This window comes from Solea senegalensis, linkage group LG13, assembly GCF_019176455.1.
Source record: "Solea senegalensis isolate Sse05_10M linkage group LG13, IFAPA_SoseM_1, whole genome shotgun sequence".
Classification (NCBI taxonomy): domain Eukaryota; kingdom Metazoa; phylum Chordata; class Actinopteri; order Pleuronectiformes; family Soleidae; genus Solea; species Solea senegalensis.
Window position 1 is genome coordinate 21,047,653 of NC_058033.1, and position 27,395 is coordinate 21,075,047.

The window sequence follows — 27,395 nt, forward strand, 5'->3', positions numbered from 1 at the left end:
TTGTCACTCTTACCCCGCAGTGCTGTTTGCACATGACTGAAATTGAGGGAGATTGCGGGCGACGCGTCGTCTATGAAGAGATCAAAGGGGTTTCTTGCTTTCCTTTGCAAAACTCAAACACTATCAATAATGCATTTCCCTGCTCTACCTGCCAAGCACAGTGGCCCGGTTGAATGTGTGTGCATGCACACCTCCAGCAGCCTACAGCAGCATCTGGCATTTACCTGTCTCGTCTCCTGTGCAGCAAGGGAGCAAAGATGGGTGCAGGTTGACATCTGCCCTGGAGCTGCTGATGGTCGCTCACTGTAAGACAACAAAACACGGTTCAATGACCAAGTCATACAGACTAAGTAACCTTGATAATCAAAAATCAGAAGAATATAATGCCTTTTTTGTTCATATTATTCATTTGGGACCCAGTTTACAACCTCTCTTAAAAAACTAAGCTGAATATGACATTTGTTCTGATGCATTTACCAAAGAAATACAGTTGTAGCTCTCTTTTATGACCTTGTGACATGACATTGGTGAAGGAAACCTCTCTTTAACACATGCTGTCTGTGTTATGTGAAAGATTTATGGCATATTTAGGGTTTATGGATTATCTTGGATGTATTGTTTTATTTATTCTGGCCAGTATGAGACCAATACTGATACTGAGTATTGTTTTGGTTCATCCCCATTATTCACTGCAGACACATTTCCCCATGTGGTCATAAGAGGGGCAGATATTGACCTTGGTTTTCCTTTGTGGCTCACAGGTAAATACAAAAAACAACCTGAAAGTGTTTTTTAAAACTTGTTAAAAAACAACTTTAAAATTCACTCATTTCTTTCATAAGTAATTGGCTGGAGAAGTTTCGCTGAAGGACATTTTGTGAAAATAATCCCGTTGATGGTCCCACTGCTTGTTATCGAGTCCGTGACCTTTACAGTATAGAATTCTGAATCCAATAGGACTTGGCCCACCTGTCACCTGCGGTGCGGATATTTATTACCTGCTCATCTACTCAAACTAACTATAATCAATAATGTGTGTGCCTTGTTTGGCAAGTTTACACTTTTACACTCATTTTCTAAAAGCATGAAGGTTACGTTCAGTATGGAGAACATGAATCGTTTCTATCAAATTTTGGCAAAAAAAAACATTTGAGAACATTTCCACAGACAACAGCAGATGGAAGCTTTGTTGCCAACACAGTAACATGGCAAATGTCCATCATCCAGAAATGTAGCGTACTTTAATTAATAACAATCCATTCATGTGGTTGAAATTGGGTATGATGGTACATTTTCCAGCATTACAGAGGTCGTTCAAGTCTGTATCCCATAATTGTTGAGATTTTGATTTGGCTCTACTCGTGTTTACAATAGTATAGTACCTGGTACTTTTTTTAGTACCTGCTCTGGCTCGGTCACAGGAAGAGACGCAAGAATCAAGCCGAACAATGCCGAACTGTAGATCAGTTAAAAAGACTTAACAATCCTAAAAACGTGGGTTCATCTCCAACAACTACCAGGGAAATGTCTAAAATCTGGTGTATTTAGCATCACAAACCCTGCTGCTGTGTTAAAGTCCTGTGACTGTGTCATGGAAGGAAGTACTGAACAAATATCTTTTCAATTAACTCATTCTGAGTCACCGCAGTTTCACGCAGCCGTGCAGTAACGACTCCGCCCACATTGAGGCGAGCCGGGACCATAGTGGAAAAGGGTCAATTGTCGTTATAAAGGAAGACAAACTTTAACACATCTTTAGACTTTTTTGCAAAACAGGATGGATCTGACCACGGGATGCCCGATTCCATCACGCTAAGCTCCTCCTTCAGGCACCACAAGAGGTACAGAAGTGGAACGGAGTCACTCTGTGAGAAACCACGATACCGGTCACATTAATCTCATGTATCTAGCACAAAAGTACATGCAGTGTGTGCTTGTACCACATAAAGTATATCCTACTGTGTCCTATTTTTGCCCCGCTCCTCACTCACCGATAATAGATGCATATATGGCTATAGATGCGCGTATGCAACAAAGATACTGCATAATAAGCAGAGTTCATATAGAGTGTGCGTCTGTTGTGTCAGCACCGCCTCATACAGTATGTATTTGTTTCACAATAGAAATTCAAAAGCCATTAAAGCGTAATAGGCGGGAAACACCTTGATTGCGCCACAATTAGAGTCTCTGTGTAATGTGTAATGACGAGGCCTTAAAAAGTGATGAACCCGATAATGATAAGACCAATTCATTCCCTGAATTAATGAACTGAAGACATGCAGTCTAAGCATCAATAAAAGCAAAGTTGAATCACAGCAAGGGATCAAAGAGGAATCACTTCATTTTAAAAGTACAATCTTGATGGAGGAAAATGAGATGGCACTGAGATATTAAACACTTTTAAGATTCATTTGAAGTCGTTTCATTCCAAAGAAATTGAGGGCAAGCAGATCTTTAATATCACCACATCCCAACATGACATTTTTAATATCTTTTGGTAAGTTAATGGCGTCTGTAGTCTCGTTTATTGTCTTCTTGAAGTTCAGCTGAAATGAGCTTGGTCGTCCGTTCTTAGGACAAACTGCACACAGTAAACAATCATGCAGAGATATTTCCAAGCAGTCAGTCTGATACGTCGCAAATTTCAATCACGTTAAAGGATCTGGCTTTCGTCTAGAAAACCACTCCAACGAGAAGTGCGATCTGTCCAACTGTCTGGTGATTCCGTGTAATCCGTCAATCACTTCAAAACCACCGGAATACAAACTATGAGGGCGTCAAACCTTCTCCAGGCGAAATGGCAGACTTGATAAATGGGTCCGATCGAGGAAAAGTTATTGCAAAAGTTTCGGAATTCTTTAAAAATAAATACCAACGTCACAAATCTCACTCCAAATATATGGAGTTGATTCTTTTATCAGCGAGTGACAGCCCTTTCATTTCTGAATTAATTGGGAGATTGTTAGCACAGAACTTACTTAATTATTATGTTGCCAGTTTATTTATTTTTTATTTGCCCTTTATTTTTTTGTAATGATTACTACAGAGTGGAATGTTACACAACGACGCCCCCTGTATGTAATCAGGCCTTTAAGTGGAAATCACTTGATTGAGATTACACACACACACACACTTGATTTCACCACAGTTTCTAACACGACCTTAGGTGTCATCACTCAGCCACACCCACTCATCCATATGTGCATTCACATGCATGGACGCACGCACACACACACACACTTACACACACAGCAGAGAGAGAGAGAGAGAGAGAGAGCGATCATGTCATACATATTAATGAGAGATAATAACAGAATCTTCCCCTTTCCCCCACTAAGCTTTTACCCTTTTCTCATGTACAGCAAAGGACACTGATTTGCCATCCATGAACACACACACATAAAGCACACTAAATGACAAGTCGCACAACTGCAGCATTGTTGTTCCCCCTTGCTGTTCACCCGATTCACACACGAGCTGTGTCCAAGTCACACGTGGCAGTGAAGGCTGAAGAGTGCCCCCTGCTGCTGCACTGAGACCAAGGTCGGCGCACCTGGCCCTGGTCATTCCACTGCTCCGTCTCTCTATTAGCAGAGACTTACTTGGAGGTGGAGGAAGGTCAATATCATACTGCCGCTGCCGAACTCATAAAACCACAGGCAACCCTGACATCGCACAAGAGGAAGTGGGCGCACAAGACAAGGTTGGCAAAGCAGGTATGAGGATTTAGGCAATGGCCAGAAATAGAGATGAGGGCGAGGAAACTCAGAAAAGGAGAAGACAGATAAAGCAAAGAGAGGTGTGCAAGTAATTCCAGGAAAAGTCCTGGGGGAGGTGAGAGGCATTCTGGGAAATTGCAAGCGAGAGGAGACTCTGCAAGAAGATGGAGAGCTGGAGGAGGACAAAAGGGGAAGATTGCTGGAAGGAAAAGAACTGAAGTGCAGAGCCCACAGGTGCCATTTTGATCCCGGTGCCGTTTCTGAAAAATAGCGGCTTTAATGAATACACAACACTCACAACATACACAACATTTTAGCCAAATATTATTTATGTTTTTGCACAGCAGCTGTCAACAGTTTATCCTAAAGAAAAAAAGAAAAGAAGAAAAAAAGCCAGTGATGTCGCTTAAGGCAGCGCATACCCACTCATCACTGTGGACGGTACTGTGCCGAGTAAAAGGCTTTAAGGCACTGAGGCACATCCATCCAGCTTTATCCTCCACATGAGGGTCGTGGGGCTGCTGTTGCCAATCCCAGCTGACATAGAGCGAAAGGCGGGTAGACCCTGGACAGGTCGCCAGTGCGTCGCAGGGCCACACGACGACGGACAACCACTCACACACTCACACAATTAAAACAAGTGGGAGAAAAGCGACGCATGCACAACAGTGCACCACTGTGTTTTCAGGCTTTCCTCACTATCTTTACACAAACTAATGAAGGTGACATTCCTCTTATCAACTTTAGGGACTTTTTGCTGAGCTTAGATATCAACATTTTTCCTTAATTGGTTCTCTTTTCACATTATACCCAGTTTATGCCTCATATTCTTTTAATAAACAATGCTTGCACTGCACTAAACACCTGATATTTTAAGAAGAAGAAGAAGAAGCATGTCCGACTGTTGGTACAGCCCTGTGTTTAATTTGCTTAAAATCCCAGCAGAGGTAGCAGTTGGCTTATGTGAGGGGACAGTGCCTGCGTCACAGGTGTGATCTTCACTTGACTCATAAAGTCAATAATTTGCTAAATTTAAAAAAGGGACGTCTGAAATTAAAAAGTGCCTTCTTGAAATATATTTTAATCTTCATATTGGCAGCGAGAATAAGTGATGCTTCTGCTCTAAAAGGTCTAAAAGTGAGCACTGAAAGCAAAATTCAGGAGAATAAGAATGGACCATTTGATGCATTGTGAGAAAAAGGATCACCAAACTTTGCAGTCTCCCTGGGCTCGGTGGAGCTCATTGTCCCCGTGTCACAGCCTGCAACCTCATTGTTTCAGTTCAGTCCCATCAACCCATCAGCCTGTTCTCCCGCAGTTACAAGCAGCTTTTTCTCGCTTAAAGCCACATAACACCACTTGTCAAGCACCAAACAGCAGACGGAAAAAACAAAGCAAGGACAGTAGATGTTGGACAAAGCTCCATGTGGACGTTATCTATTCATGAGCAAAATGGCTGAGTTGATTATGTTGATGTGATGTTCACTCTTGCCCCCAAGGGTTCAAAAATGAAAAGCTTTAATAATTACAAAAATAGCAAAATTCTATTTAGGTGCAACAAGGCCCACTGGCTCAGCACCGCCATGGCACTTAAACGGAACAAAAGCATCTTTAACCTTATTAGTTACACATTATCTTTCCTTGAAGTCGGTGTATTAAAATGTCTTTGATGACATAAGTGAAATAAGGCTCTGCCTCTCCGTGTTCCACAATCAGCCGTTTGCATTTAACCAATAATGGAGCAGGTGGAAAGCTGGAGCTAATCGAGCTATCAAACCCAATTTGTTCTGCTGAACATAGCGAGCGGATGAGAGCGTCAGACGAGGAGATAAAGACATTAGAGGACGCCAAACAAAGCAGAAGGTGGGAAAGACGCTCGCAACACCGCAGCACAGGCTCAGATCTGGGAGAAAATGAACATCAGTCGAAGCCATCAAAGAACAATGAGAAGCCTCAGGAGGCAGCACAGAGATCAGGGAGGTTATCACCTCAGGAACTCACTCTGCCTCCACTGATGGATGAAAGACCTCTTACTCCATCCAATGGACAACAAGGCTATTGAGATTAATCCCACCATAAAATGACCATTACTCTTGATTGGCATGATTTATAGTCCTGTGAGAGACTAAGGTATGCAATTATCAGAGCAGACTTCATCTGTCATCATCGGGCTATGAATGGAGGTCAACTGATATGGGTTTTTCCGATGGCCAAAGTGTGATGTGAATTCTGACTGAATAATGTATAATAACTGCTCGACTGATTAAATAATAGTTATAGCCAATGCTGAAGATTAAACAATGGAAAACATCTGCAGAGATTGAGACAGAGTGGCTGAGGACAGACAGGTGATACGAGTGAGATGTTTTGGGGAAAAATAGGAGAAATGTGATTGACAGAGAGTGGAGGAGTGGAAACATCGCAAATCAGCCACATTGCAAACTTTCATGAGGGAAGAGATGGGAAGACATGGCTGGTCGGCTCGTTAGCTGAAGGCCCAGAGTGGACTGCTCTTAAATGGTTGTCTGTCAGAAACAGCAGTGGCTGCCCTCTGTTCCTCTCCTTTAAATGAGCTCATTATGGTTCAGACTGTTATGGAGTGGACTTTCAGTTTGGAAGACGCTGAGATGTCATTAGAGACAGCGAGGGTGAGGCGGGAGTGGAGAGAGCGAGAACGACAGGAGAGATGGAGGAAAGGAGGAAAGAAGAGATTGAGAGGGAGGGAGGGAGGGAGGGACGGACCTAAAATTAGGCCAAAACTAAGGGAAATGGAGCTTAATTCCTTAATTTAATTCAAGAGAAGAGTGTGTTTCCCTTCACATAAAGAGCCTACAAACTTCCAATCACAGTTTCAGTATTCTATGTGAAGTCACTTGGATAAAGCACTTGTGGGGGAAGGCTCTCCAGCCTGCACGAAGAATTTTCAAGTGGCTTTAACTATGATCCCAAAAGAGTTTTAATGTATAAAATAAAAGTCAGCGCAGAATTCATATTGAAAGAAGTGGAGCTTCAAACATTAAGCTATGCAACGCCCGAAGCAGCACTATAATAACAGCCTTGCAAAGGATATTGTTCAGTACATGTCAGCAATTAGAGCACGTGAACATGTGATTAACTCTTAACTGTAATAAAACGATTCATATTTCAATCTGAGAGAAGCCACAGTCGTTACGCAGAGACAAGGAACGGCGTCGCGTGTTTAGAGCATAACACAACGTCATGTTTCTCTACTAACATAGGATCTGTGATCAAATTGTTGTTCAGGTGTTTTTGCTGCAGTGAGCGCATATATACAGCAGTTCATAATTATTCCTTCACAAATGCAGGCATGAAGGTGTAAAGGGATGTTGAGAGCTTAGGCACAGGCCTCCAGATTTACCCCAGCCTCAGTGCAGGGAGCAACTGCCTATAGTTCCGTCTGACTCATGCAAGACTTCTCTTCTCTTCTTCCACACAGCAAATATTTACATTCTTACGTTTTTACATTTCCTCAATAAGCAAATGTTTCAGGATTTACATACACACATATTGTACCTGCAGATCTGCACAGACATGCAAACAAACAGACCTTTATGAGTGGTAAGACAGTTGAGTCAAGTAAATGTCAGGTTGGCAGATGCTCCGTCTCTCCGTCTGGGTCCTTTGATTTTCATCCGTTTAGCTCGTCTCACAAATATCACATCAATTGTGTCTCAGCTAAATGTCACATTAGGCAGACGGCTTAGTGACAGTTTGCTTCGTACCCGATTGATATGGATGTTTATTTATCTTGATAAGTGCAATGGCTTGAAAAGAATAACCTTTAAGAGGAATAAAACAGTGTTTATGACCTTACAAAACAGGAAAAAGTTGCTTGGAAAACCTTTGACTCAACTCTCAATCGCCCATAGGAAATCGTGTAGGTCATGCTGTATGTCAGAGATGTTAAAACAGAGCCATGAGCTGTTCCACTGCACAGAATCTCAACTTTTACTTGATATTTGTGCATTTTATGTGCAACTGGGACCTTCAGATTAAACAATTCTGATTGATGATGATGATGGTGGTGGTGGAGGCGGGAATGCAGTAACTTCAACGGTAGTTTCTTATATGCAGTAACATACCAATTGGCGGCGATATCAGCACCCAAACACCACACAGATTTGAATGATCCCCATGTTCTCGGTCTATTTACAGCTAGCAGCTCTCTGTGCATGTCACTTATCAAACTACAAACTACTGGTAAGGAGGTGGTGGATATCTGGTAATAAAATCTCATTTCTGGAAGGACTCATTATCCACAAATGTTCAGTGGAGCACACGTCTTTTCCTTCACTGCCTCAGCTCACTCGCAGCAAAAACTTTAAATCAGCAGCATCGACACAACACGGCGTCGCCTCTCACACTCTAAACTCTACTAAAATATGATTCAAAGTGAGAGCCAAAGGGAAAAACTAAAAGAACACCAAAGGTGCCATTTAAAATCTGAGCACATTGAACTGAATGGTAATTATTTGTGGTTGTTTTTTTTCGCCCGTTACTCCCTGCTTTAATGTTGGAGAGCACAACATAGCAAAGGACCTCCTGTCTATAGATAAATGATGCACTTTAACAACAATTTTGCTAGTAGTCCCTAAGGCCATAACTCCAGCCTGCTCCCCAAACATCTGTTGTACCCCCACTGCTCGGCAGATGAAGATCTATGAGCTCTCACAGGCAGTGCTGCGAGGACCAAGTGACTTTTTGGGCCACAGAGGCCGCGGCTGGCTGTGGTGCCAGTGCACACTTTCTCATTCTACCCACAGAGTCACCTGGGAGACAGGTCAGAGACGGGGACGCTTCATCCATCATAGGTCTAGGTATATATAGGCATCCGTATATCACACAGGATATGCATTTGGTCCCATGATTAAACACAGACATGGATGATTTCATAGTTTGGTTCAGTCTCTGCAGGGACTGAGAGACAAAGGTAAAGAGTAATTATTGTGCTGTAGATGTAGATGTCACCTGTCCCTGCCTGACAATACAACAATAATAATAACGCACAACAGATGAAGACTTTGAATTAAAGAAAAGTATAAGGTAATCAAAATATACTATATTTATCCAGGATATTGTACATGTTTTACGTGATAACAGATGGGTACAGTATACTGATAATACACTGAAACCACAGCATGTTTCATTTCACCAAAGTATCACCAAAGACTATTACTTGTACTTTGTTTTGTTTTTTTGGCTACTAATATTTAAAATAAAAACTAAAATCCCAAATGTACTGTATATTCTTTTCTTTCTCGAGGAGGACTGATTTTATATGATATGCCAACACCAGTTAGAACAAATGAGGTTTTTAATTAGCACATTCACCAAGTGTGATGAGATCAACGGAGGAGGCGCTTTGCCTCCACATTCCCACATTGTTTGTGCTCTGTTATCAAAACTCTCCTTTTCTATTAAACCAAACTATGAAAGCAACCCCCGACTTTACATACGTCTAGAAGTCGCGACATCTTTCAAAGTCGTTGTTCTACGTTGACATTAAAGCATTTAGCGGAGCAACATAGAAGAAGTCTTGGAAAGAACTCCACAGTGGACTGATAGAGGGTGAATGCAAGTGCAGAAGGAGATAGTGTAGGGGAGGAGGTAAGGGTACGTGCTAGGACAGAAGATGCTCTTGGAAGAGCTGGGTGTTGAAGAGACCGGGACGCCCCCCTGTTCTGGTAGTGCTCGGTAGGTCATTCCAAAAATAATGGCGAATGTGTGTATCTGGAATCAAACAAAACACAAACATTTGACCTCTTTAAAAGCGCTGCACGTTCCCAGCATGCACCAGGCGTGCGTCCACTGCGACCACCCTCTAACGAAATACTATAGACAGAGTGTTTTTTTGTTTTTTTTGTGATGTGTCTAAAGCTGAGAGATGTACTAGCGTGTTGCCTCTTATCAAAGCGAACCCACCCTGAGGGAGTGATACTTAGGGACAGTGTTATTTCATGGGATGTGTGATATATGGGCTTATGACTGTGGGAGCAGGATTCTCTCCACAGAGCTCCCTGTGCTCTTATGTGGTCTGCAGGCGTCCACACACTGTGACAGACTGTGATCATATTTTATGATGAAAGAAAGAAAAAAAAGAAAAGAAACCACAGTGCAGTATTCATTTATTGGCTCACGGCCGCGTTAGAATGGGACTTCCTTTCTTCTGAGGACTTAATATTTATGTTCTGATGCCCGGAGGAGATAACTATGAGCATCACCTGTTCCCTCTCTGTTCATCTCTTTCACCGTCTCCTGCGTGCACTTCTGTTCCTTTCATTTTCACGTCTTATCTTTCACTGTGACTCACTCACTCTCTCTCTGCCTCCCCCCACCCGCTCTCCTCCCTTTTCCAATCACTTCTAATACTATATTTATTTATTTACGACTCCTTCTTTTCCCTATAGACGCTTTGTAAGATCACAAATATCTTTTTTTTTTATGTATTTGGCAGCAGAAATCAGAAACACTCCTTCCTTTGAGAAACTAAATGTGATTATTTGATGTTTGGCACAAAAACAAAAACCACATTCAGGCTAGACAACCTGCATGCAATCATGTTCTGCAGACACTATATTTGTATGGATGAGTTGCTTCTTTTGAAAAGTTGTGGGCTTCCGGAGAAATAGGAGCTTAGTTTAATGGGGTGATGCAGGGCAGTAAAGTGTACTGTACTTACAGTCACGCCGTCCTAAACAACAGCAAATGTAATAGCTACTACATTAAAGTGTCTATTATTGTAATGAGTACGTAATGTCCACATTTGGCAAGTTTTTAATACTCGCAGTGGCTGCAGCTTTATTAAAATGTTTCAGAGCATTTAGTAAACATGACAGAAAGATTAAGGTCTCGTTTAAAACAGAACAAGTTATTTTCCTTATTACAAAATCTGTTGGGACGAGATATTATTGTTACACGGTGGCGTCTGAACAAGGTCAGTGTTGCTCGTGTCTGTCTGCCTGTTAATCGTCCAACTGTCCAGCGTCACACCCGACAGGTGACTGAGTGAGGGCACCAGTGTGTGCAGTGTTGACTTTCAGAATAGCTCAGATAAGAAATACAACGCAGCGGAAACAGATGGTTTCTGAGGTTGTCGGTGTTTGCTCGGGAGCTGGAACCAGGCCAGCGTTTGGGTGCGAAGAATTACGGCGGCAATCAATCAATCTGACGAGCACATGAAAAGCAAAGGAGGAAAAGAAAAGGGAAACTTCAGTCCCAGTCTATATTAAGACAGTGTGACTTGTAGCTATTGATCTTTGTGTGTGTGAAACAAGCAGTAAACAGAAGAAAAACTTTTCCCATTGTTTGCTCGGGATGCATGAACCAGGCCACAGCAGCATGGTGCTTCCTTTCATCCATACCTTTGCTCTCATTCTCTCCGTCTCTCTACTCGTCTTCTCCTTTTCACAGATTCACACAAAAAGGAACTCTGGCAGTCGACTTCCCCCGGCTTTAACCCAGTCACTTTTTCACAATTATATCTCCATCTCTCTAATAGCACCTTTCTATTGTGTCTTCTACTACCTTCTGCCGCTTGCTTTTTGGCCCCGCCGCCGCCTTTCATCGCTCTCTTCATTTATGCACTCCTTCGTGTTCGTTAATTTCCGCTGCATGAAAGATTCATCAGAGCTCTTTAATAATAAATTAGCTGAAAAGTGGAGAAAGCATCCTTAACTCTGGCAGCAACCATTCAAACGACAAAGGGAAGTAATATCCCCAATTTATCTGCCCTCTTCCATCCATCTGATCTATTAATCTTTTTTTTCTTCCTCTGTCAATATATCTCTGAAAAGCAGCCTTTCACTCTCACTCCTGACGCTGACACGCTGACAGCTCGCTGCCCTGGGCCTGAAACTCAATAAAAACATTTGCTTTGTTGTCACAGCTTCAGTATCATTATTAGAGGAAAGGCTCAGAAGTTTTCTGTAACATGTTAAAACCTGGAATTGCACCTAAGCTGCAGTGCGTGGATAAATAAATATTTGATGCAGCTGTGGGTATTTACAGCAGCAGGACCAGGCATATTTGATTTGAAATAGCCAGAAATAGTATTGTTATCATAGTGCACTTGCTTTTGGGAGTGACCAGGATGGACAGGACAAGGAAATAAGGTTAGAGAGGCAAGGTTGAGATGGTTTGGAGGAGGACATGCAGACAGTTGGAGGTATAGGGTAAGATGGAGGCGGAGGATCTGTTGTGGTGACCACTTTTATGTCACTGGATAAATCCAAAATTGGCCCACCTCACATTCAGTCAGCGAGGCACTCACTCCATCCATCCATCCCTCCATCCATCCACATCTCACTTCCCCATGCATCCTTCCACCATCTCTTATCCTTTCTGGGCAGAGTAGAGAACACCTGGAGAGGCCCCAAAAAACAAGTCTCTTTACAACTTCTAGCTGCTCTTCATCCTAACACAGTGCTTCTGACTTTTGGACGCGTTCCAGTACCCCAGGTGCCAGACAACATGCGCTGTCACCAACAACAACCTTGTTCTTCTTGTCATTGGTCTGTCATTCGCTCCTTACTGACACCTGCCCGAGGCTACGGAGTGAAGAGAAAACAAACAGTAAAGAAATCATGCATTTATAAAAAGGCACAGATGTGCATATGTACAAGTTCTGTCCCCCGCTACTACTTTGCTCTGCTGAGGTTTGGACCGTGATTCACAACCTACATTATTTATTTAACAAGTTGTATTTACTGCTTGTTTCTTAGAGTCGTTGACCTCACAGTAGGAATGCTTTGTCTTGATTTCCTTCTTAAAATATATCATTTAAAAGCTCGCAACATGACCTACTGATAAAGATCGTATAAACCAGTGATTCTAAAAGTCTAAGACTAAGAGAATTTTGGAGAATTTTACCCAAGATTTGTGAGCATATGTTTTAAATTTCAGTTCTTCTTTTACCAATTTTAAATGACATGAAGTGTTTCAGATAGGGCCATAAATTAGTCACAATAATTTGTTACGATATAAACTAAATAATAAAGATTTTTTTAAAAAAAGGTCCATACCATGGTAATCTAAAGGTTTTTTTTCGTTTTGTTTTTTAATGAACATCAAATGACTTCATGTGAACCCGTGAAGGAGGAAAAAAAACAGTGTCTCTCGAACCCTCTTCACTGCACAGTTGATCATCATTAAAATGAAACGGTTGAAGAGACTCTGATATGGGGCTGTATGAAAAAAAAAGCACTGCATATTATACGCTAAGCCTACATAAGGACGCCTGTCAATGAGAATGTGCCCTAGAAACCATGTGGTACAGCGGCTCAGAAATGCATTTGATGCAGTACATGCTCCATGATCATCCCATCAACTTTGCTCAGTGTTGCAAGAGGGAGAAAGCGAAATATTATAAAGTGATTTCATTGACATGCAATACAGGATTTTTGGGGCGAGAAAAAAAGTTTCACTCATCTTCATCAGATCTGGGGGGGAGAAGGTGAAGTCGTATGGACCTCTATTTATAACTATCGCAGCGAGGGGACAGCGACAAAATCCTTATGTGATTTTCAAGGCATTAAGATTTGTTGCGCCTCTTTGCCTTTTCTCAGTCGGCACAAAAGTGACAAAGTAAAAACATTTTATCAAGGTTCTGTAGCAGCCGACGTTACGGAAGAAGAAAATGACACACCATCTGAGCCACTGCCAGCCGTTTGCTGTTGATGAGATGTTTCATGCTTCTTTAAGCACAGATTGCAAAAAAAAAAAAAAAAAGGAGTCACATTGTGTCCTCCACTGCTCAGGGAAACGAGTGTGGCCTTGCGGGCAAAGCCGCCGCAGACTATGGAATGAATGTGCCAGTGAAGCACACCACATTAAGATGCCATGGACCACAGCATGCACTGATTCTGCCATTTATAATGCCCTTCGGTGTAGCAGACTCAGAAAGAACTCTGCACAATGACAAGCAGTTAAAAACGCTGTAAGGGTGTGATAAATTTGCCCCAAACAACTGAGAAACACTGACCTCGTAACTTCACTCTTGTTTGTCTTTTTGCATCATTTTTCCGCCTATAACAAAAGGACATATTAATAATTTAAAATGATTGTCCATCAGTAGAAAGAAAGTTTGTACTTTATAGAAAATACACCTACATACAGTCACCATGTATTATATTATACGTAAAGTGTCTAAATTGACTAATTTGATATTTGCATTAACCAGTAGTTGAACATACAAAAGCCAGTGAGTGTACAGTATCTGTGCATTCATTTTTGGTGTATTATGACACCATGATTGCAGGTTTGGTAATTAAATTAGACTTCTTTCCCTTTTTATTTCGGTCTCTTTTTGCTGCACCGCTCTGCCGGTCACAGTAGAAGTCACAGACTCACAGGTTAGTAGTCAGAACACATAATACTTTCAGGTTCATCGTTCCACACTCGGCCATGAGACGTGTGGCTCTGCTAAAGCCAAGGGATCAGGACGACTCTACAGTTTGAATTCCAGTCTCTTAAACGACAGGGTCGCCCGTCTTCATCCCTCTGGATATTGAAATTTAAAAAACAGGTATGGCATGAGAAACGTCCTGAATATAAAGTGATTTTTATACAGCGGCAGATATTCTTGACTATTTCCATCATATTACGATAATAAACGTGTGCTTAAAGTTGTAAAATGGCCAATGCTTCTTTATGAGTAACACTTTGAGATCAATATTGACCATGTTTAGTCACCATAAGTCATTTGTTAATGCTGTATTCTGTGTCTAATTAGCAACTAGTTGTTGTGACTGTCGATTAATATGAAAGCAACTTGTTTAGGTTCAGGAAAAGACAATGGTTTAAATGGGTTGTACCTATGATTCATGTTATGGTTAAAAAAGGCTTTTCTAGTTTCACATGGAAACGCAGTTTGTCCACCGTGGGAAAGTCCTCCATCACTTTGCTTCCATTTTTACTCCCACTATAATCCCTATGGATGCTTGAGGTACAGCAATTGCACACCCACTGTCATTATTCTTTCTTGACAGTTGCATCACAGCACGCTTGAATGTAAAAATGTAACGTGGCAGTCTGATAAAAACACAAACACAAACGCCTGATGCAGCTCTGTTAAAGAACTGAGCATCCAAGAAAAGAAAGGCCTTGTACAACTTATATCTAAAAGCTAATGGCATGTGTAGGACTTTTGGTGTACAGTAGATGAGGGACAACTCATGGACAGATACTCATTTACCTTTTAAAGAAACTATGAATAGCCACGGGAAGGGAAACAGAACTATGTTGGTGTCCCTTTGGATTCCAGGTATAAATGTAATTTATGTGTCATTACTTTAATGACGAGGGCTGTATTATATTGAAGAATAACTGACTCATACCATTTCTGCTGCCAGTTCCATAAAAGAAAACTTTACAGATACAAATTTGCTTTACTTTTGTTCGACACGTCGCGTCGGTCGTTGAAATCCCGCCCGTTAAAAAGCACAAAGCATAAATCCAGCGCGCCGCAATCTCCTCTCCCATCACACATTTCCCTCTACTGTATGTCCTTGTTTGAGAAAGATAAACATAACATATCAGGCAGTTCCAGTGCTGAAACTCTACAGGGGGAGTTAAACAAATGTTATTATGTGATGACTAAGACGGAGCTGATATTGGAGCTCCTTCAGCTCTGTGAAGCTTTTGATCTTTTGTTTGTTTTATTCCTTTCTTTCTTTTCCCCAATCTATTCCTGGTTTGGGGAGACTTTGAGTATGACTCAAAGTCATCGTTGCAAAAGTATATTTAAAAACAAATGGCAAAAAAAAAGAAAATGGTCTTTTGATACCCACTGTACAAACTAGAGCGGTGTTTTGCTCTTGTGTTTGTGACGATTCAACCAATTCAACTGTTGGCAACTCTAACTGGAGTCGATATACATATAAATAACAACAATGGTGTTCCTTGCTTATGATTAACTCACCTGTTTAGATGTTAGTGCAGCAAATGTTGTGTTGTCCCGGTCTGTTTGTTTGTTGACCTCTAAATGTGACAGCACATACACACAAAGAAAACTATTTCTTTGTGTGTGTGCGTGTGTGTGTGTGTGTGTGTACGTGTGTGTGTGCAAACAGCAGCAGAAAGTTGGGAAAAAAAACCCCACTATTGTTCATTTCAATAACCTGCTCCTAAGAGGATGAGGGGATGGGGGGGTGGAGGGGCTGAGACAGGGGAGACAGGGGAGTTGGAAAGGGGTGGGATTGTGTGAGAAAAAGAATGGGGGACAAAGGACAGAGCTGTCTGTTTTGGAGCATTCAGGTCTCAGTCCTATTTGATGAAGATAAATAGATAGCGTTAAAAATCAATACTCTGCTCGACGTGTCCTCAGAAAGGTTTGACCATTGGGTCTCCAACAGAGGGATTCATTTGAGATGCAGGCTGAATATATTGTGAGACTTTTCCAAAAAAAAAAAACCTTCAGTCAATTTCAGGGCTTCTCTGGCAGCAACTGAGTGAAATGACTGATAAACCTGAGCAAGATGCAATCAGACCTGATCCGCAGGCCTGGAAGCATAAAATTAATGGAATAAATGAAACCAAGAAGGAATGAACTCCAATGGAGCAAAGAGATCTACAGGTATATCCATGAAAAAGACGAGTTTAAATTCATCTACATGAAATGGAAATAAGGCTGAAGCCTTTACGACAACGATATCCATTAAAAACCAAATCTGCAAAGTCAGACACATTAAATCTTAATGTATTGGATCAAATGTCTCAAACCCAATCTCACAACAAGTTCATTATTCTTTTGTTTGTCCTTGATATTGCACTGACATTGTGGCCGTCAGGGAAACACATCGTCTCCTGGGGAACCTGTCGCTCACTCGATTGGTGGTAGAGCCTCTTAAGGCCACTGGACCACGGACATGTAAGCCGAGTATTGATCTGAATTCAGGAGACTGAATTGAAGATCATAATAGCCGTGCCTGATCGAGAGGCCGCGAGACACTGAGTAATGAATCTAAAAATAAAGAGCAGTTGAAGTGAAAGGGATGATGAATATTCTATAGGAGAATAAGTCCCACGACAAGTCATGTGCTCTCAGGAGAATCAGCTGCATGGAAAATGAGAACGTATAGCAGCATATATTATGTTAGTTTCTACATTTTTTTTACTTCACTGCATTCATCTCATCTAATTAACACACACACACACACAGTTCGATTTCAGCCGGTTCACACACAGCACGTCCATAACTAAGCTCATAATTGGACTTCCCTCATTACTGTTTTTGAACAGAGCATGCATACATCATCAAATCATTAAAGACAGACAAACTGAACTTCAGTGTTCAAGTAATGAAATGAATGAAAACTGTTTCTCCTGAGTTTTCAATCTGTGAGTGGTAGTTTTAATAATTCTGTACAAACACTGGCGAACAGCGATGTTCATTGACTTTGATCCCCAGTACAGCCAACAGGTCAGTATGAGTGTGTGTGCCAGTGGACATAGACTCACATTCAAGCAGGTAATCATTGCTTCTCTACATGTTTGTTTAAGTTTGACACCAGCACATTTACTTTTTCTTTTTTTCTCTTTTCTTACTTATTCTGTACAAAAACATGTTTGCTGACTGTGGTCCTCACTAAAGTGTCTAAACCAGCATAAGTGTGTAAAGTGCAGCGCCCCCAGCATCTCAAAGTAGAGAATGTTCCCGAATTTGACATGATTTTAAATCCAAAACCAGAACTAATTCCATTTGCTGCATTGGCCACCGCACTACAGATAAAACATGCAATTTCCTTCCCCAAAGCTCTTAGTGATATAGCGTCTGTTAATTTGGGCCAAATCCAGAGTGAATTATGAGCTAATATAACATACATAACTATTCACAACTCTTTATACGTTTCATGAGTCTACAGAGTCATACAGAGTGGAAACAAGTGATGACCTCGCACTCATAGGAAAAAGAAGAAGCGTGACTATGGGCTACCACCTCTGAATTGCATCCTTCTGCTACTGAACTTAAAAAAAGGAAACATGTGACTTCTAACCCTGAATAACATATTCAAATCAGGATGCATGGAAATTCATTTTCCATGCCAGGTAATGTGCATGTGCCATAGCCTGGGAACATTAAGCAGAACTCCATGCAATCACGCTCACATTATGGGTCATTCCATCAAGGTTCCATATCACTTTAAATCTATTTTGAGCACTTCAAAGGGATTCATTAACCTGGTGTGATACATGCTCTTCAATAATTATTCTTGAGGATAAATCCTTGGGCTCATGTTGGGGGGTGATCCTGTAAACGTACAGGATCACAGGCGTGTACAGCTTTATTCTTTGAGTCATTTATTTTACACGTGTCAGTAAATGCACATTATCTATGTTACCGATTCTCTGGAACTCAACTGGAGAGGCAACATATTTTGGCATATAATAGGCAGCTTTACAAAGCAATCTATTAACAACAGGGAGTTAGGGCTTGTTAATCTGTGTTAAGTGTGTTTAAGTCTCCGGCTACTTCACTGTACAGAGATTTAAGACGTCTCTTGATGGATGGATATTAGCTACTGTGTACATTTTTTAGATTTCCATACACATTATACCAATATTAGTATGGTGTTCTGTATGTATACTGTACGTATGACACACATGTGTGTGCATCCTTTCCCCTCTTTTGGTATTGTGTTGTGTTGTTGCTGTTTTCCAACAGTCACATGGGAAAGTAGGAAGGGAAATGATGCAATTATATCACCGACACCAGCCACTGGTTTCCCTGCTGCTGGGTGGTGTCATTGCATTATAACCATGAAGCAAATGTAAAAGCTATAGCTGCTGAACTTTCATCATATACATGTAAGGTATCCATGATATTCACATATATATACTTTGATGCCAGCGCAGGAGAAAGTGCGCGCACACAACACAAATCTTCCTCTTCAACCGCCAATGTCAACATTGATGGAGGCCATAATTAGAAAGTGTCACAGTTTAGAACACAGACAGCTTTATTTATTCCCAATAAAGTCTCCATAAATCTCCCTGGTGCCTTTAAGCCCCGCGAGCACTAAATCACCACAGTGCACTGTCTGAGTTTCAGTTATGACCCATTACATCTGCTTGAAAGTAGTAATAGTTTATTCCGTTTCCCATCCAAGCCGTATGCTTTTTGCCTGATGTAAACTGTTGCAATATTTGACAGAGGTGTGCAGAGGTGTCTATAAAGCATAAAAATAAACGGCAAAGAAAGATGTCACAAAAATGACTCACCTGCTTGCCTTCCACTTGGTCGCTCTGAATCACTCGTGAATTTTCTTTATCTTTCTGGAAAGAAAAGAGCAGAAAATTGAATGAAGCAATAAAGTAAAAAAAAGTGGGAAAGAAACACAATATTCTGCAACAGTGAATGCAGAGTGACGAAGTTGTTGAGAACTTTCTACCAAAATAATTATAAATTGTGTAAAATATGGTTGACGTTGGGAAAAACACACAATCAATCAGGACGAAGCACAAACAGAACAAAATGTATCAGCAGCTATTATTACTGCAGATGATGATAAGAGCGAGGTAATGTATAAAAGCCGATTAAAAAGCTCCTGAGCTACTAATCCCCTTTAATTTAGTGAAATACTTCTTCACAAAAACAACTTAAACCCATTAGGGCGACAGGAGAAATAAGCACAAGGTGTATGAGTCATCTGTTCAGGGTGTGATATACTTGGTACTATAAATGAAGGAGCAACCTTTATATTAAAGAGAGATGATCCTCAACAGTAGCTTATTTAACCACTACGTCTCCTTTAATAAACACAAGGTTCATCTGTTGTACTTCATGTGTCGTAATGCAGCTCCGACTGCCCCCGTGTGCCAACACAAGAACTAGATAAATGCATATGGTGCGAGTGACTAATAATTCATTCACCTCTATTGTGTGGGGTTGTTTTCTCGCCATTTCCTTGGAGAGTGGCATACAGGACGTGGATTGGGCCGCGCTTGTATAATCACTAACTCAGGAGTGCGTTTGAAAATGTAGTGAACATGGAAAAAAAAGGTGTTGATGCGCTCACACCTGCAAAAACCTGGGTCAAAGATCTGTTTCATCACGCGCCAGTGAATTGATATCGACTCCCTTCTCTATAAACCTCACCTCTCGTCTCTTTTCATGTGTTGGAGAGCACTTGAGCAGATGTTTCTTGCCATGCTGCTTTGGGTTTCTGTGTCACACCTGCCACAGTGCGTCTGCAGCTGTTTCCCTGGCCTTTCAAACGAGTCAGTGCAACCGATTCACCTCATCCGCAAGACTTTACTCTCACTTGGACAGAAATGCTCCGAACGCCAAAGGGTGATACTCACGGACGGGTGAAAAGAGGTCAAGAAGATGTGTGGCTCATTGAAGATAAAGCTTTGAAGATGCTTTCTGGTGTTTCCAAGAAGAAGAAAAAAAGACCCAACAGAGTCATCGTAAGAAATCTCCTCATTGTACGACGACACATAAAGAATTCAGTGCATTCACTGAAATGTGTGTATTGAATGGTTGAATTAAACTATTTACCTCTCGGAACAGATTCAGCAGAGCGGAGCGAAGACGTTTGTCAAGTCGATATTGTTGAGGAAATTCTCTTGGGGAGATTGTGCATTTCTTTGTTTTCTCTACGACCAATTAGAATGACAGATGACGATCGAACCCGGGGCAAGTATTTCAACAGAGCTTAAGAAGCAATTAAGGGAGCGGCAAAGTAAGAAGGAGAGACAGACCCCGAATGCCACCGTAACAGCAAACATCATGATTCAGAGGAGCCACCTGTTCGTCTCCAGATAAAATTGATTTTTGGAGGGCGTCTAAGGGGTTGAGTGGTTTTTGTTCAACTTGTCATCGATAAACATCTCAACAAAGTACACCTTTACGCTGACTTTCAAACAACTGGTGGAGGAAATTCCCTCGGCATGTAAAAAAAAAAAAATGTAATTTCCTTAGAGGTTTTTAAACAGTAAGTGCACCTGCAGCACGTCACGCAACACTTCATGCTTTCATCACCCTTTCACCTACTTTTGTGTACGTATTCTCCTGCCACGAGCTGTCACAGCCACGTAAGGAAATGTAGCGTCAAGCTGGATGAAAAGCTGGCTTTAGAGTTGATCGATGAGTCAATCAGCCATTATCCCTATAGACCATATAAAAACCTTTAGCATGAGTGTGGAATAAAGATAAAATCTACTTTATCATCTGGCATGTGATATGAACACATACAAATACACATAGTGGCGTGCACAGACATTTGGAAGTACATCATTTCCCACATTCTCACACAGGTGCATCCTCAACACAGTTTGATCTCAAGAGGGCCAGACCAGTCAAATAATAAGCACAATAACCTACAAACAACAAGAACTCCACATTTTTTACATTCAATTAAGTATCTTTTTACAAAATATGACACTTAATGAGAAAAACAAGGCCAATTTCAACAATATTAAGCCTAAATTTACTATTTACACATGTGCATTACATCACAGTGGATCTGTATAAGGCACAAACATTCAGTCACAGGTATGTGGAAGTGAAAAATCTAATATTTAGGGTTCGAGCAACAAGGTTGCAAGAACCCTCTTGAAACTGGAAGGATTATTATTATTATTATTATTCTTATTATTCCCCCAAATGAATCGCCTTTTTGAGGCCTTTCCCATACCCCAAAACTCACCAATTTTTGTGACCGCATCAATCCTGGTGTAAATTTACGTCTGAAAAAGGTTCGGGGAATGTGCGTTGAAAATTGAATGTGGGAGGGGCCAATAAGTGCGGCGCCACCTGTCCAAATTCACCATGACCAACACAAATATCGCACATGCACGAAATTCGGTACACATGTGTAGTGGGTCAGGATGAAGAAAAAATTACATTATGACCATGATCCAAACCCAACAGGAATTCCGCCATCTTGGGTTGATTGGCGATTTTTTGGCGATTTTGGCGAATTCGCAGCAATGGTATTTGAACTAACTCCTCCTAGAGTTTTCGTGCGATCACCTTCAAACTTGGTGAGGTCCCTGTGGACCAGTTGAGGAGCTCACGGTATCAAAAGTTTTTTCAAATGTCACATGGCGCGCGAGATAGGGGGCGGCAAAGTTCGTGATGATTCTGATGTTTCGCATCAGAAAAACAAAACTCTTATAACTTTGCGATGGAAGGTCCGATCCAAACCAAACTTGCTATGATTGATGATGGGCCATGGCTGAAGACGTCTATGAAAAAACGGTGAAGTTTGAAAACAGCGCCTCCTTGTGGTGAAAGAAAATACACCAAAAAAAAGTTTTTTTACGATTTCGGGAATAACTTTTACACAGATAATCGTACCGCACTCAAAATTGGTGACAACAGTCAAAACACATGGTAGATGATGTGTGATCAATATGACGACGAATCGTTTAACGGTGTTGCCATGGCAACGACGCAAAGTCGGATTTTTGGGACAAAAAATCAAACTGCTACAACTTCGCGAATCCTGGTCCGATCTGAACCAAACTTGCTAGGATTGATGACAGTCCGGCCCTAAAGACGTCTATATGAAAATATTCAATTTCGAAAACAGCGCCCCCTGGTGACAGCAGACAGTATGACAGCTTGTATTTCAATTATCTCCTCCTAGAGCTTTTGTGCGATCACCTTCAAACTTGGTGAGATCAATGTGGACGAGTTGAGCATCAAAAGTTATCAAAAGCTTTTCAAAATATTGTATGGCGTACGAGATAGGGGGCGCCAAAGTTGGAGATAATAATAATTTTTCACAACAGACAATGAAACTCTTATAACTTTGCGATGGAAGGTCTGATCCCAACCAAACTTGCTATAGTTGATGATGGTTAGTTCTGAAGACGACTGTGTTGCTGAAACGGTACATTTTGAAAACAGCGCCTCCTGGTGGTGGTAGAAAATTCTAAAAAAACAAACTGTTACAACTTTGCCAATCCTGGTCCGATCTGAACCAAACTTGCAAGGATTGATGACAGTCCGGCCCTGAACACGTCTATATGAAAATATTAATTTTCAAATACAGCGCCCCCTGGTGACAGCAGACAGAATTACATTTATAGTTTTTGATGCTGCTCCAACAGGGATTGTTGTATCCACTTGAAACTTAGTATGTGGGACCCCAGACCCTTCCTCAACATGTCCGTAAAAGGTCACCTCCCTACAGGAAGTGGAACGCCCGAAACAGGAAGTAAAGTCTTACATTGTCCGATTGACACGAAACTAGATATGTGAGTTACGGGACCTTCCCTGAACATGTTTACGGAGACGCCGTTGACCGAACAGGAAGTCGGCCATTTTAAACAGGAAGTGCCCTCTAACTTTGCAGTACATTGTCCGATCTGCACAAAACCTTATATGTGACACCAGCAACCTGTCCTGAGCATGTCTGTAAAAGGTCACCTCCCTACAGGAAGTGGAACGCCCGAAACAGGAAGTAAAGTCTTGCATTGTCCGATTGACACAAAACTAGATATGTGCGTTACGGGACCTTCCCTGAACATGTTTCCAGAGACGAACAGGAAGTTGGCCATTTTAAACAGGAAGTGCCCGCTAACTTTGCAGTACGTTGTCCAATTTGCACAAAACCTTATATGTCACACCAGGGACCTGTCCTGAGCATGTCTGCAAAAGATGACCTCCCAACAGGAAGTGGAATGCCCGAAACAGGAAGTAAACTCTAAGATTGTCCGATCTGCACAAAACTTGATATGTAAGACAAGGGAACTTCCCTGAACACGTTTACGGACGCGCATTTGACCGAACAGGAAGTCGGCCATTTTAAACAGGAAGTGCCCTATAACTTTGCCATACGTTGCCGATCCCCCCCGAAATTTGGATCGAAATGTGCGGGGACGCCGCTGAAAATAACTGAAAATAACTAGTACTGAAAATAACTAGTACTGAAAATAACTAGTACTGAAAATAACTAGTACCGCGCGCGGTGAATGAACGGGTGAGAGCGCGAGGCGCGCGGGGAGCCGTGGCACACGGCGACTCGCGCGGGTCGGCTCGAACCCGTTCAGAACCGCGCGCGGTACTAGTTATTTTCATTATTATTATTATTATTCTTATTATTCCCCCAAATGAATCGCCTTTTTGAGGCCTTTCCCATACCCCAAAACTCACAGATTTTTGTGACCGCATCAATCCTGGTGTAAATTTACGTCTGAAAAAGGTTCGGGGAATGTGCGTCGAAAATTGAATGTGGGAGGGGCCAATAAGTGCGGCGCCACCTGTCCAAATTCACCATGACCAACACAAATATCGCACATGCACGAAATTCGGTACACATGTGTAGTGGGTCAGGATGAAGAAAAAATTACATTATGACCATGATCCAAACCCAACAGGAAATCCGCCATCTTGGGTTGATTGGCCATTTTTTGGCGATTTTGGCGAATTCGCAGCAATGGTATTTGAACTAACTCCTCCTAGAGTTTTCGTGCGATCACCTTCAAACTTGGTGAGGTCCCTGTGGACCAGTTGAGGAGCTCACGGTATCAAAAGTTTTTTCAAATGTCACATGGCGCGCGAGATAGGGGGCGGCAAAGTTCGTGATGATTCTGATGTTTCGCATCAGAAAAACAAAACTCTTATAACTTTGCGATGGAAGGTCCGATCCAAACCAAACTTGCTATGATTGATGATGGGCCATGGCTGAAGACGTCTATGAAAAAACGGTGAAGTTTGAAAACAGCGCCTCCTTGTGGTGAAAGAAAATACACCAAAAAAAAGTTTTTTTACGATTTCGGGAATAACTTTTACACAGATAATCGTACCGCACTCAAAATTGGTGACAACAGTCAAAACACATGGTAGATGATGTGTGATCAATATGACGACGAATCATTTAACGGTGTTGCCATGGCAACGACGCAAAGTCGGATTTTTGGGACAAAAAATCAAACTGCTACAACTTCGCCAATCCTGGTCCGATCTGAACCAAACTTGCTAGGATTGATGACAGTCCGGCCCTAAAGACGTCTATATGAAAATATTCAATTTCGAAAACAGCGCCCCCTGGTGACAGCAGACAGAATTACATTTATAGTTTTTGATGCTGCTCCAACAGGGATTGTTGTATCCACTTGAAACTTAGTATGTGGGACCCCAGACCCTTCCTCAACATGTCCGTAAAAGGTCACCTCCCTACAGGAAGTGGAACGCCCGAAACAGGAAGTAAAGTCTTACATTGTCCGATTGACACGAAACTAGATATGTGAGTTACGGGACCTTCCCTGAACATGTTTACGGAGACGCCGTTGACCGAACAGGAAGTCGGCCATTTTAAACAGGAAGTGCCCTCTAACTTTGCAGTACATTGTCCGATCTGCACAAAACCTTATATGTGACACCAGCAACCTGTCCTGAGCATGTCTGTAAAAGGTCACCTCCCTACAGGAAGTGGAACGCCCGAAACAGGAAGTAAAGTCTTGCATTGTCCGATTGACACAAAACTAGATATGTGCGTTACGGGACCGCATTCAAAATTGGTGACAACAGTCAAAGCACATGGTAGATGATGTGTGATCAATATGACGACGAATCGTTTAACGGTGTTGCCATGGCAACGACGCAAAGTCGGATTTTTGGGACAAAAAATCAAACTGCTACAACTTCGCGAATCCTGGTCCGATCTGAACCAAACTTGCTAGGATTGATGACAGTCCGGCCCTAAAGACGTCTATATGAAAATATTCAATTTCGAAAACAGCGCCCCCTGGTGACAGCAGACAGAATTACATTTATAGTTTTTGATGCTGCTCCAACAGGGATTGTTGTATCCACTTGAAACTTAGTATGTGGGACCCCAGACCCTTCCTCAACATGTCCGTAAAAGGTCACCTCCCTACAGGAAGTGGAACGCCCGAAACAGGAAGTAAAGTCTTACATTGTCCGATTGACACGAAACTAGATATGTGAGTTACGGGACCTTCCCTGAACATGTTTACGGAGACGCCGTTGACCGAACAGGAAGTCGGCCATTTTAAACAGGAAGTGCCCTCTAACTTTGCAGTACATTGTCCGATCTGCACAAAACCTTATATGTGACACCAGCAACCTGTCCTGAGCATGTCTGTAAAAGGTCACCTCCCTACAGGAAGTGGAACGCCCGAAACAGGAAGTAAAGTCTTGCATTGTCCGATTGACACAAAACTAGATATGTGAGTTACGGGACCTTCCCTGAACATGTTTCCAGAGACGAACAGGAAGTTGGCCATTTTAAACAGGAAGTGCCCGCTAACTTTGCCGTACGTTGTCCAATTTGCATGAAACCTTATATGTCACACCAGGGACCTGTCCTGAGCATGTCTGCAAAAGATGACCTCCCAACAGGAAGTGGAATGCCCGAAACAGGAAGTCAACTCTAAGATTGTCCGATCTGCACAAAACTTGATATGTAAGACAAGGGAACTTCCCTGAACACGTTTACGGACGCGCATTTGACCGAACAGGAAGTCGGCCATTTTAAACAGGAAGTGCCCTATAACTTTGCCATACGTTGCCGATCCCCCCCGAAATTTGGATCGACATGTGCGGGGACGCCGCTGAAAATAACTAGTACTGAAAATAACTAGTACCGCGCGCGGTGAATGAACGGGTGAGAGCGCGAGGCGCGCGGGGAGCCGTGGCACACGGCGACTCGCGCGGGTCGGCTCGAACCCGTTCAGAACCGCGCGCGGTACTAGTTATTTTTTACATTACAATTACATTCTAATTCATAAAAAATTTAAATCCTGGCCGTACGTTTGACACCACTGCTTTACAGCATCACTTTCTTTCACAGAGATGGGCATTTTTCGATATAGCACTGAATATCACTTCCTCTAAGGACACCCTTTGGGACATGGTAAGAAACTTCCTAACAACACCCTGTTTGATTGCAAGGGCACCCACAGGAAACAAAGTTGCAAGGGCATCTTACGGGGCACTGCATCACTTTCCTCCACTTCAAAAAGGCTCTCCTTTAGAAACAATCTATTTTTAACACGTATATCTTGCCTTAGAGGCCACGAATGAATGGCAGCCAGTAGGGCACTTCCTCATGGTTTCACCACTCGAGAGGGTACTTTAGCGTGTGTCTTGTGACTCAAGAGGGCACTTAAGTGAGCTGCGTGATTTTTTTTTTCCATCAGGGCACCAGGGGGGCATTATAAAAATACAGTACCTTTCTACTTCATACAGTATATTGGGCTATTTAAGCTCTTGTTTCATTGGCACCATCAGCTCTGTTTGTAATTATTAGCACCATTCAGGAGAATAGAGTACATTTCCGATGCATAGTAAATCACCCGGAAAATGACCAAAATCGTGACAATTATTTACACAGAAAGGTCCTAAAAGTGGCATGTAATCCAACTGCAGAATCGAGACTCCCCAAAATCCACGGGAGGCATGAACTCCAATATCCACATGCTACTGTGATTCTAACGTTAGATTCAGATTCAAAACGAGCTCTGACTGCAATGCCCTGCTCAATCTGTTTGGCATATTGGCTGCAAGTGAGTGTGCACATGCAGGACATATTATTGAGTCTCCTATCAGCAGCATGTAGCTCAGTGAAGTTGAGTCCAATCCATACTGGACGAGTCTCAGAAACGAGGCTATGTTTCTTCTAAAGTCTCTTTTCCTGCAGGCAGAACATACACCCGCATTTAGATCAACATCTAAACCTT

General features: G+C 42.0%; 1 long non-coding RNA gene across 2 annotated transcripts in view; it reads right to left on the reverse strand.

Moving 5' to 3' along the window:
- Positions 1 to 234: 234 nt before the first annotated feature.
- The window catches only part of LOC122779236, a 110,993-nt gene continuing 83,832 nt past the window's right edge, over positions 235 to 27,395 (reverse strand). For both annotated transcript variants that reach the window (XR_006361541.1, XR_006361542.1), the window contains exons 5-6: positions 18,957 to 19,010; positions 235 to 303 (exon numbers count right to left, since the gene is read on the reverse strand). This is a non-coding gene — a long non-coding RNA (uncharacterized LOC122779236). The remainder of the gene's footprint in view (positions 304 to 18,956; positions 19,011 to 27,395) is intronic.